Source organism: Mirounga angustirostris, unplaced genomic scaffold, assembly GCF_029215605.1.
Source record: "Mirounga angustirostris isolate CCGP_5_RB_7025 unplaced genomic scaffold, mMirAng1.0.hap1 SCAF_6, whole genome shotgun sequence".
Lineage (NCBI taxonomy): Eukaryota > Metazoa > Chordata > Mammalia > Carnivora > Phocidae > Mirounga > Mirounga angustirostris.
Genome location: NW_026991714.1, coordinates 56,861,323 through 56,873,769, shown reverse-complemented (window position 1 = coordinate 56,873,769; position 12,447 = coordinate 56,861,323). Strand labels below are relative to the sequence as shown.

Genomic DNA, 12,447 nt, shown 5'->3' with positions numbered 1-12,447 from the left:
TTTAATTTTAAATTATACTGAAAAACTGAAGCTGTTTTTTTTTCTCTTTAACTATGTAAAAGTTTAACTACCTAAACACCCAACAAAGATATTATTTGTCAGTAGACCCTTCTTCATATCATATATCATCTAGAACCTTTGGAGTTCTCTTCTATTAACCATACTATAAAATCAGAATATGAAGACAAAGAAACAAAAACAAAACAAGCAAGCAAAGGGTATAACGTGAATGTGAAGGAAATATCTCAAGTTTCAGTACAGGCCTCACTGTTTGCCCACTGAAAAGCATAAGGCAAGGCCATCAGACTTTGTACATTATCTGCAAGGCCATCAGACTTTGTACATTATCTGATTCCCAACCATCAATTCATTTCTTCAACAAATTGAGCACTTGCCCATGGTCTATGTACTATGCCAGGTACTCAGATACGTCAAGATAGGACGACAGTGATTAGAAACAAACATCACCCTTGTCTTCATGGTCCTTATAATCTAGCAGCCAATGGAGCAATTTCTAGGAACTTAGAACTCCTGCCTCTGAATTTATTGTTCTTCTACTACGTCACAGTTGACTCAGTTAAGATAAGTCACTTAATTATTTACTTAAAATCCATTCTGTTTAAAATCCTCACTGTTTACCTGACTATTCATCAGAATATGCTATACAGTGCTTTTCAATTTTTATTTTTAATTTCCCTTTGATGGTATGCTTTTTCAAATGTAGAAAAACCTCAGATTGTTTTTCCAAACTTATTTTGTTACACCTAAAAAAGGAAAATGTCATTTTAAAATGTAGCATATGAAAATTGCATCTATTCAAATGCATTCCGGTATGAGTCATTCCCCAGTGCAGTCATTTTTTAAAAATAGTCAGATTATACCATGCACATGCTAATTAAGTAGGTAAGTTTCTTCCATTCATTTTGAAAACATTTTTCCTTCTTTCAATTCCTTTTTTTTTTTAATAGGCGACAACAAACAAATAATAATGATCTTTTGTAAAAGGGGTAAAATTTAAAAACCATACGTATACTGGTTATAAACATGATAATGACTGAACTTGCAGATAATGCTGGAAGAAAGGACAGAATTAATACAGATGAGTGAGCCACATGTGAGCCCTTGTTATCACCTGAAAGTGTTCCACCACCAAATCCAGTGCTTCAAGCATTCTGTCCCCTGCCCACATCCTCCTGTCCTGGCAGTTAGTTTGTCCAGCTTCTCCCTCTTTCCAGCTGAATGGTCCTTTCACACATTCCCAATCTACTGGCCTCTTTCCCTCACTTCCTTCTTTACCCATCTTAGATTCCTTGATATGTCACTTCGATCATTCTCTTAACAATTCTCTTCATACAAGACCCAACCCTAGATGAAGTTACTAACCACTGTGCTTGCTCTGTGCTTATAGTGGGGTTTTATGGTTTTGCATTTTACATTTAGGTCTATGATCCATTTTGAGTTAATTTTTGTGAAGCATGTAAGTTCTGTGTCCATTCATTTTGAGGTATAAATAGGTAGACAAAGTGTTATTCAATCATTTTTAGGTACTGATAGAGTCTTCCTAGACTATCAGTCTTACTCAATGGTAAGTAAACATTTTTTGCATTATAACAAATGTGTATATATATTACTGAATAGAATGTAAAATTCATATATAATTTCACACAATTTGTAAGATAAAATAGGCGATTTTAAGGAAATTTCACTCTAGTGTTGAAATTCCAGGTGAAATGCTACTTGAAGGGCAACCAAGCCTTTGGAAAATCAAATCACAGCACACCTCTCTTGGTCACTGCTTAAGGGAAGGCCAAGCCATACATGGAACATGAGAAACTAACAATGTTTTCCAGGCACATGTGCTTAAATAAAACCATCCCTTAGTTCAAGAGTAAGTTTATTAAGCTTATGCCACTAAGTAGAACTGTGCCTTGGCCTCATACACTTCAACAGTACTGGTCAGAAGGAGCCACTGCCCTCCTGATGACCCTACAACCATCAAGCACCACACCCTGGTTGCACCTGGCACAAGCAGGCCTGCGGAGGACAATGCCTATGCCCAACTGAGTCTGCTCCTGAGCTGCTGGGGTCGCCACCTGCACTGGCAGCAACTGGCATGGCCCTGAACTGCGCTGCTTGAAGGGAAGGCCCAGGAAACCACAGATGGTTTTCTCTGGGGTCAGTCAGGGACTACTTCAGAATGGGTAAGAGCATGGGCTTTAGAGTCCGACAGACCTGGGCTTTGTGACCTTGGATAAGATACTCGACCTCTCTGAGCCCTGGTTTCTGTACCTGTAAAATGGGAAGAGTAATAAATTCTCCTCATAAGGAAGAGGCGGGGATTAAAAGCCTTAGTGTGCATAAAGCACTTAGGATTTCTGTTGCCTAAATCTTCACAGCAGTGACAGGGGCTAGGAGGGCCATGTGTGACTTCAGAGCTGCCCTGCACACACCCATCTCCTACACTGACACACAGGAAGAGCCTCTCTGGACTTGGGAGGCCACAGCCTCAGCTGCAGCTAATCCTAGTAAATAGTTTTTTTTTTAAAGACCCTTGCAGGAAAATCAATGTGAAGGAAAACAGAATTTGCGAAGGACAGAGAAACAGAAATGTGACTGAAATTATACATTATGAAAAGAAAAGCTACTGGATGCATATAGTTATTTCTCCAATAACAAGCAATTTTTTATAAAGGACATGTTAATAAATCGGAGTAGGAGTATAAAATCTTGCCTTTTAGAGAGCTCAAAGTTTTCACCAATAAAAAACTGAGCAACAATTTTCTTTTTACATTTTATAACATCATCTGTTACCCATTAATCATTAGTATTATAATTCGAACTTCTCAAAGGGCACCATTGAAAAAATCATAAATTACACTAATCAACATGAAATTACTGTTGCCAATTGTAGATGTGAAAAAATTAAACCCTGTACTTTAGCTTAACAGAGAAGCCATATTATGGAAAATAACAACAAAGTATTCACATTTTATAGTTAATATTTAAAGTCATATTAGATATTATACTTACTAGCAACCAATATGTTCAAAAGAGCAGGTATCATATTTTACCATTTAACTAACCTAAAGATGCAAAATTAATTATGTGACTAGGTTTCTAGGACCAAAAAGGAATCAGGAGCTTCATTTATGAGCTATGTTTATGAAAAAGGAATAAAATCTCAAGAGCCTCCCTCCCATTCTACAAAACATTTCCCAAGCAGAAATGTTCCATATTTTATTTAGGGATAGAAATATTATAGACGAGAAAGTGTATACCCAAGGCTTTTCTTTTCTTTTTTTTTTTTTTTTTAAGATTTTATTTATTTATTTGACAGAGAGAGACACAACGAGAGAGGGAACACAAGCAGAGGGAACAGAAGCAGGCTTCCCGTGGAGCAAGGAGCCCGATACCAGGCTCAATCCCAGGACCCTGGGATCATGACCTGAGCCGAAGGCAAACATTTATTGACTAAGCCACCCAGGCGCCCCTACCCAGGGCTTTTCTGATATCAAAAGTAAAACAGGAAATTTTTTCAAATACATTATCAAAATCTCTACTTGATAATGGCTCAACAATAAATTAAGGCATCTTTTCAAGTTTTTATTCCTGATAGTACTAAGCCTGGAAGAAAGGCAGAAAAAATTGAAAATCATACTTCTGTAATCCCACATCAATTATAAATTCAGAAGAAACAAAATATTACCATGGATGGAAAAGTATTCCACCCAATTCACAAGCGCTTGGGGTGAAGGATGAGTTTGTGTGTATATGTGCATTTGTGTGCAAGTTAAGTGAAGATGAATATTTCTGAATAATACATGATAATAGTATAAAATTATCTTCATTACATTTTAGATGTGTCCAATGTAATGAAGCCACTTAACAGGGAAAAGTCCCTTATTCTTCCAGGGACCATGTATTCTGGTACGGCCTCAAGAGAGTATAGGAAAGTTAAGATAAGGTGTAAACTCAGCATATAGTGACACAAACATCATCACCTTTAAGTACTAAACATATAGAATGTTTAAAAAGACAGAGAAAAGAAAAGGAAGGAAGAAAGGAAAGAATAAAGAAAAGAAGGCAGGCAGTGCCTTTTTTTTTTTTTTATTTTAGGATACCAAACTATCATTAGCCTGCATGAATCAGTAGGATCCACTGTTTACATTTGATTGCTTACACTTATGACTCGTTCAGTTTTCTCTAAAATGCTATTATTTTAACTAACCTTTACAAATCTTATTTACTTCTCAGAACAGTTAGAACCAAATACTGAATTAAGCAGGTAGGGAGGGAAGGTGAGATAAGCTAACAGTATGTGAGGCATATTTAGAACCTCATCTCAGTTGATTCTTACCACACACCTGCCATGGAAGTTCCCCCTCCCATTTTCACCAATGGTAAATAGGTTCAGAGGGCCTAAGGTTAATTCTCCGGGGATTACAAAGATCAAACACCTAGGCAGGGCCAGAGTTGGGATTCAAAAAAGGTCTGATGCTAAAAATCAGTACTCATTTCCAGACATCAAAAGCATTGAATCAAGAAAAACATCAAGAGTTCTGGATCAATCAAAAGAGCAACATAAATGGAAGACAGTGAGAAAGGTCGTCTGTCTACAAGGTTCATCTGAGCACAAAAACAGATAGTGCAAAGAAATTAGAGATTATTGACAATGGAAAATTAGTTGGGCCTCAATCCTAGAAAGAATAGGACTCATTCTAGAGTTGTAGAGGGCTCTGACAGGTTACTGAAGCACTTTGTATGTGTTTCTGGCAGTAGCACTTAACACGTATTATAAGAGCCAAAGTAATCTTGAGAAAGAACAGAGCTAGAGGTATCACAATCCCAGATTTCAAGCTATACTACAAAGCTATAGTAATCAGAACAGTATGGTACTGGCACAAAAACAGACACATAGATCAATGGAACAGAATGAGAGCCCAGAAATAAAGCCATGATTATATGGTCAATTAATCTATGACAAATGAGGAAAGAACATGTAATAGGGGAAAGACAGTCTCTTCAATAAATGGTGCTGGGAAACCTGGACAGCTACTTGCAAAAGAATGAAACTGGACCGCTTTCTGACACTGTACACTAAAATAAACTCCAAATAGATTCAAGACCTATAAGTGAGTCATGAAACCATAAAACTCCTAGAAGAAAATGTAGGTAGTAATATCTTTGACATCATCCTTAGCAACATTTTTCTAGATATGTCTCCTCAGGCAAGGGAAACAAAAGCAAAAATGAACTATTGGGACTACACCAAAATAAAAAGCTTTTGCACAGCAAAGGAAACCATCAACAAAATGAAAAAGCAACCTGCTGAATGGGAGAAGATATTTGCAAATGATTTATTCAATAAGAGGTTAATACCCAAAATACATGAAGAATTTATTCAACTCAACACCAAAAGCCCCCCAAATAATCCAATTAAAAATGGGCAGAGGGCCTGAATAGACATTTTTCCATACAGATGGCCAACAGACACATGAAAAGATGTTCAACATCACTAACCCTCAGGGAAATGTAAATCAAAATCATAATGAGATACCACCTTTTGCCTGCTAGAATGGCTAGAATCAAAAAGACAAAAAATAACAAGTGTGGGGGAGGATGTGGAGAAAAAGGACCATTCCTGCACTGTTGGTGGGAATGTAAATTGGTGCAGCCACTGTGGGAACCAGAGTGGAGGTTCCTCAAAAAATTAAAAATAGAATTACCATATAATTCCACTAATGGGTATTTACCCAAAGAAAATGAAAACACTAACCTGAAAAGATATATGCACCCTTATGTTTACTGCAGCATTATTTACAATAGCCAAGTGTCCATCAATAGATGAACAGATAAAGAAGATATGATATATATATGCCTATATATATGTAGATATATATAGTCCATCAATATATATAGTGTCCATCAGTAGATGAATAAAGAAGATATGAGCTATATACATACACATACACAATGGAATGGAATATCACCCAGTCACCAAAAAAAAAAAAAGAGAGAGATCTTGACAATACAGATGGACCTAGAGGGTATAATGCTAAGTGGAATAAGTCAGAGAAAGACCACATGACTTCACTTTTATGTAGAACCTAAAAGACAAATGAAAAACAAGCAAAAAGCAGAAACTGACCCATACTGAGAACAAACTGATGGTTGCCGAAGGGGAAAGGGTGGGAAGGAGGATGGGCAAAATGGGGAAGGGGAGTGGGAGATACAGGCTTCCAGTTATGAAATATGTAAGTAATAAATAAGGATAAAATGTACAGCATAGGGAATATAGCCAATGGTATTATAATAGCACTGTATAGTGACAGATGGTAGCTAAATGTGTGGTGAGCATAGCATAATGTATAGACTTCTTGAATCACTATGTTGTACACCTGAAACTAATGCAACATTGTGTGTCAACTATACCTCAATTTTTAAAAAAAAACAAAAAAAGACATGTTGTAAGAGATCAGGAAAAGGAGTTACACAGAGTCAATATCAGATTTCTAGGGAATAAAAATCAGTTCACAGAATAGAAAAGCATGCCTAAAAGAGAAAAAACTGCAGTGGTAACAGTAATGACGTGGTATTACGTATTCAAAGACCTAGCAGATGTTAGACATCTGTCTGGAAATGTCTTATTTCACCTCCATTATTCTGAAGGGTATTTTTGCTGGTTATAGAATTCTGTGTTTTATAACTAACAGCTTTCCAGGAATGCATCTTGAAAAACAGTACTCTGGATTCTTCTGCCCCAAAACAATAACTCAAGAAATCATCCCAAGAAACTTTAGTTTCTCAAAGAAATGTATTTTTAAAAACCAGAGGACATTATATACCAATATATCTGAAACAGTACTGTATTTCTAGTTTCTCAAGTTGTAAACAATGAAATTTTAAATGGCTGCTGCTTGCGTGTTTTACAATTATAGAACTCCAAAGGGACATTGTTAAGATATAAATATTAACTGATAGTCATCAAAGGGTCAAATTGTATAGTTGACTCTTAAACAACTTAGGGGTTAGGGCACCCAACCATGCTCAATCCAAAAATTGAGCATAACTTTTGACTCCTATAGGAGCCAAGGGCAGGCTGTCTAAAATGTGTCACAATGGCATACTGATTATTTTGAATTTAAGCCACTTGGGAAACAGCCAGTGAGTGTCAGGACACTCAGAGCCCCCTCCCCAAAACATAAAATAAAACTCCCATATGAAAGATACCCTCCCTGTACTAAGAAGACATACTTATCACCAGATATAGAACCTTTAAAACTGACAAAGCTATAGAAACAAACCTTGTTACTTTTTTTCTAATTTATTACCTCAGCCCAAATTCCCCCTTAGAATTCCTTACTAATTAAAGCTCCCAAACATCCATTTTCCTTATCCTGCCAATTCCTCACAAATTTATTGTCTCTTTGTCTAAAGAATATAAAAACTACCCCTTTTGGTCATTTATTTAGATCTCGATTTCATTATTGGGTCTCTATGCACATATACAACTTCCTTTTTTTTTTCTCATTACTGTCTCATGTAAATTTAATTCTTAGTCCAGCTGGAAGACCTCTAAGGGTAGAGGAAGAATTTTTCATTCCAGTGAAACTTAACTACTAGTAACCTACTGTTGGCTGAAAGCCTTCCTAATAACATAAGCAGTCAACACATACTTCATACGTTATATGTATGAAGTAGTGTATTCCTACAAGAGACTAAGCTAGAAAAAAGTTATTTTAAAAATCATAAGGAAAATACAGTATGTACCTATATTTATTGAGAAAAATCTGCTTAAAGGCTGTAGGAGTGCTAACAACACTGACTCCGTCTTTGGCCTTCCATCTTGTTCTCCCCTCTGGCACACAGATGGCACCACTTTAAGATAACCACCCCGTGACCTCACCACCATGCCCCTTGCTCCCTAAAACTTGGGGATTGAGGTCTGAATAGGGGTAGAGAATAGGGGCAGCAAACAGCTGCCTAGTGTCCCGGGTTATCCCTCTGTCCAACTGCCCAATCCCCCGGCAGCAAATTACCCTGAATAAAATGCTATCCCTAATGGTATGGAGTGGCTTGCTTCGTTTTTTCAGTATTAAAGGGCCTGCTCAGTCTGGAGCATCCATTACTGACCATCCTTCACCTTTTAACATAGGTGGACTGGGCTGGACAGGGGCAGCAGTGATGGCCCTGGCTCCCAGTGGTGGTGCCATCCGGCAGCCTGGTGGCCTCTGCTCATTAGGGGCGGCGTTGGGGGCCATGGGCAGTATTACTGGAGGTGTAGTACCGCTGGCCCATCTGCCTGGAGGCGTACCACCGGCCCACGGCTTTTGGCAGCTGTGCGAGGCCACAGGACCAGGGTGCCACCAAGGGAGTAGTTTGTGCCCAGCAGTAAGGGGCCGAGGCCCCAGGCCACCCCTGCACAGCCCTGGACCTGGCACCAGAAGACATGGTGGGGGTTAGGGGGAGATTCGAGAGCCAGGAGTATGGGGCTCCATGCACAGGGCCCTCCTTGCCTTCTGGACATGTTCCTCCTCTTCAGTCCAGGCTCCTCCCACCAGGCCCCAGCACTGGACGTCACCCCAACCGCCCCCCAACAGTACATGGGGTGACCTGTAGCCTAGGGGCTGCTGATAGCGAGCAAGCTTTCCTGGGTACTCAGAGGACAGCAGGCATGACCTCTGCAATAGTCACCTTCGATTGAGTCCTGTGGAGCCTGGGGCAGGCTGTTGTAAATAAATGCCTTGTCGCTTTTCCTGCCAACTCTTATAAACAAACAAAAAGTGCATAAGTGGATCCGGGCAGTTCAAATCCAAGTTGTTCAAGGGTCAACCCTGTATTGAGGATAGGAGGACAGGAGTGGAAATGTTTACAAAGTTGAATGAATAAGACTGTTGAAGCAGCTTAGAATCTAATTCAGAAAAGACTCCTAGTTATTAAAGTTTTTTTTTTAATCACAGAAAGTACATATAATTTAGGAACAGCTACTTCTTATTTTAATATCGTTTCTTTTCCATATGTTTAAAACTCCATTATAACAGTGGCTTCCAAACTTTGAATTATCACTCACAGTTATAACTTCACATCATGACCCAATACATTCATACCTGTAGATATATTACTGACAAATTTCACACAGCAATATTTATCCTTACTGTGTGCTGTGGACTAAGATTATTTTCTATTCTACTTTTTTTTTTAAAACATGCTGAACTGACTTCATGACCTACAAATAAGATCAAAAACCTCTGAAAGACACCATGTAACTCCCCACCCTCTCCCTCCACACTCAGACTGAGCACCCTCAAAAAAAACCGTTTTTCCCTATTAGAACTAAGCAACATATCAGTCACTAAAATAAATGTGCTAACTTAAGAACTGACTATAAAGGGGAACAACTATATATTCAAAGAACTGGAGGAAATCATTTTTGAGGGATATTTTAATTCACCCTGGCTACTGACCCATCCTTGCACTGAGGAGAGTAGCAGCTTCAAGGGCAGGGAAAGTGCAAGTCTACAGCTCAGTGAGGTTGTAAGGAGACAGCACTGGTGCTGCCACTGGGCCAGGACTGTGTGGAACAAGGAGTCACACCCCTTAAAATCATCACAGAAAGATGAAGCAAGAGGGAGGCACTGATTCTGAATCACTGATCTAAAACAGAGTCCAGTGAAAGGGCCATGCGTCACTTTGCCGGAATTAAGCAGCTCTATTCTAGCTAGCGAGAACAATCACTTCTATAGAACCAGTTCCATAGCTAAACATCAAGTTTCAAATGTGTTCAAAGTCTTTAATATTTATCTCTATATATTATTTGAATCTATGAGATCATAACTCAATGCCACATCGTTTTTCTCTCTTCCATCAAGCAGTGACATACTAGGTGAATTAAAAAAACAATCAGACTTGCTGCAAGCTTTGTTAGTGTATTTCTCCTTACATTTTCTTACTTGCCCAAGATGGGAAGCGAACCTTGGCGGCTTCCCTCCTTTCCTACAGCATCTCACAAGTCGGCCATCTTTACAAATCAATACAAGTTTAACAAAGGATTCTCATTACTATTTTAAAAAATCATTTAGTGGATGATGAAGAACTAGGAAATTTTGGCCAAAGTTGTAAAATATTAGTTCTACTCATGACTGGACAGCAGTGAACAACCTCCATGGTACTTTGGTTTACCAATTAATACATGGAAATGTTTAAGATCTTAGCAGTGTAAAACCGTTTGCACATTTCAGCTTATTGTAGTCCTTCTACCTTCATCCTCTTCTCTACTCTTCCAAATTGTAAAGTATGTAACACTGACATAAATTAAAATGTCTTCAACTGAATCCTGTTTATTGAGCAAAAGCTATAAAAAAAAAAAGAGAGAGAGAAGAAAATCTATCACACACAGGTTTGCCAAAATAAAAGCCCATCCACTCAGGAAAATGGTGGGTCTTCTAACTAGCTACACTCCTTGTCATTGAACTACAGAGCTGTAACTTCCTTTTTCTTTTGAGGTACATAGCAAGTGTGGGTCAACAGCCAAGCACAAACTGTTATTTACAGAGGTGGGGGGAGGGGTGTGGGACTCAGGGAACCAGTTCTTACCCACCATCACATCTTAAGATAAACTGGCTGGCTCCTTTTGGAAGATGAGTAAAGATGAGTACAGATATATTCTATAATGATAGTATGTAAATAACTGGCCTATTTAGTTTTTCCAGGGACAAACCAAAACAGGATCACACTTCAATTCTGAATATTGCTTACATAAACACTTAAATACACTACAGACCTGAATCAATGATATGTGCCATATATCTTGTTATTTATGATACTTCTCATAAAACTTTGAACACCCTCTCTCAGTTCCTTCAAAATCTTCTCACATTTTCTTGTCAAAGACACAATTCAAATTCCACCTGCTCAATAACATTCTCCACGAGCCTCCCAGGTGAAAGATATTTTTCAGCATTTTGAAATCCCTTTGCACTTTATCTGAGCCTTAGGAAGTATATGTATAGTTGTTTACATACACATCTTATTTTTCTACTATAATGTAACTTCCTGAGGACAAAAATGAGGGCATCATTCATCCTTATATCCCTCAAAGCGCCTACCCCAGTGCCTTCTACAAGTTGGCACTCAGCCAATACCTAATCAATGTTTCAATATTAGACTCACAGAATAATCAATTCCTTTTGAAAACTGTTTCAGTACCTACTACAGCATACTTGAGCCAGGTATTTACATGGCTATTTTATGTTATTTATTGCAAGATTACAAAAGATTCCATTGTATATGTATTTTTATATCTTACTACTTTGCTTCTACCTCTTAAAAACTTTACCTTGCATATCTATTAATTTAGGTGATTATTCATTGCTTGTCATCTAACATGTACAAGTTTTTTTAACATGTATCAGCCAAGTCACATACAGTTTTTGCATTCAGTTTAATTAATCAATGATTAGCACAAGCTTAATTAATCAATAAACAAACAAAATAGTACTTTCTAAGCTCCTACAAGGCCCATGCCTTTTGGATGACAACTGAGGTACCCACCCTCAACTCCTACAAACACCCCTGTGGGGAGGGGAAAGAGATATGGCACCAGGCACTACACCTGACTCTTCTTGTCTGATTGTTCCTGAAAGTTGAACATCAGATTTTTCTATCAAAAGGCATATAAAATATGCTGATGGTATGGGTTCCTTTCAATGGGATGATCTTCAGAAGGCTCTATACAGACTGAATTGACAGAGGGATAGAATAAGCACCCTTCTCGACTACGCCCTAGGTCCTGGGTAAGGGAAACGGGCATATACAAAATCATGATCCAGATCGTTGAGTGCTTTGCAATCATTCTAATTGACAAATAAATACCAGTACACATGAAACTACAGAAAAAATATAATAAAAAATAATTCAATTTTTATACTTCAAAACTATAGGCATTTGAAGAGTAGTCCATACAAATATCATGACGACAGCCACAAGAGTGCACACCTGGGAATACGGATGAGTGTTCTTGGAAACCCAGGAGGATGGAGCGTCCAAGAGGACACAGAAAGAGGACACATAAACATAAGCAGTATGTTCAAATTCTAAAGTCAAAATGAAAATAGTGAATCACCATGCCCGTGAGCAAACTGAGCAGAGAAATATGATCATGAAGCTAATGTTTAAATAATATTCATCTTAACAGGAATACGGGCTCTTAAGGGAGGGACTGTATTGCCGGGACCTAAACAATTATCTGGTAAAAGCAGGTGTTCAATAAATGTTTTCCAATATAATGGTTGGATGGATGATTAGATAAGAGCAGAAAGAGTCTAAATCAGGGAGACCAATTAGGAGACCACCCAAATGTTTTAATTCAGGCCTAAAAAGGGTAACAGTAAGAATGAAGAGGAAATGATGGATATAAGACATTTCTAAGTAAGGAGTAATTAAGTCAGT

The 12,447-nt window shown here is 38.1% G+C and overlaps 1 protein-coding gene across 6 annotated transcripts in view; it reads right to left on the bottom strand.

The window, feature by feature from the left end:
- NME7 (NME/NM23 family member 7) overlaps positions 1–12,447 on the bottom strand; it is a 273,064-nt gene that overhangs the window by 233,191 nt on the left and 27,426 nt on the right. The window contains exon 1 of one of the 6 annotated variants that reach the window (XM_054508072.2): positions 8,695–8,715. The exons of the other annotated variants lie outside the window; for them this stretch is intronic. The gene's annotated coding sequence lies outside the window, so the exon portion shown is untranslated. Of the gene's footprint in view, positions 1–8,694; positions 8,716–12,447 lie in introns of those variants that run through there. 6 annotated transcript variants of the gene reach the window in all.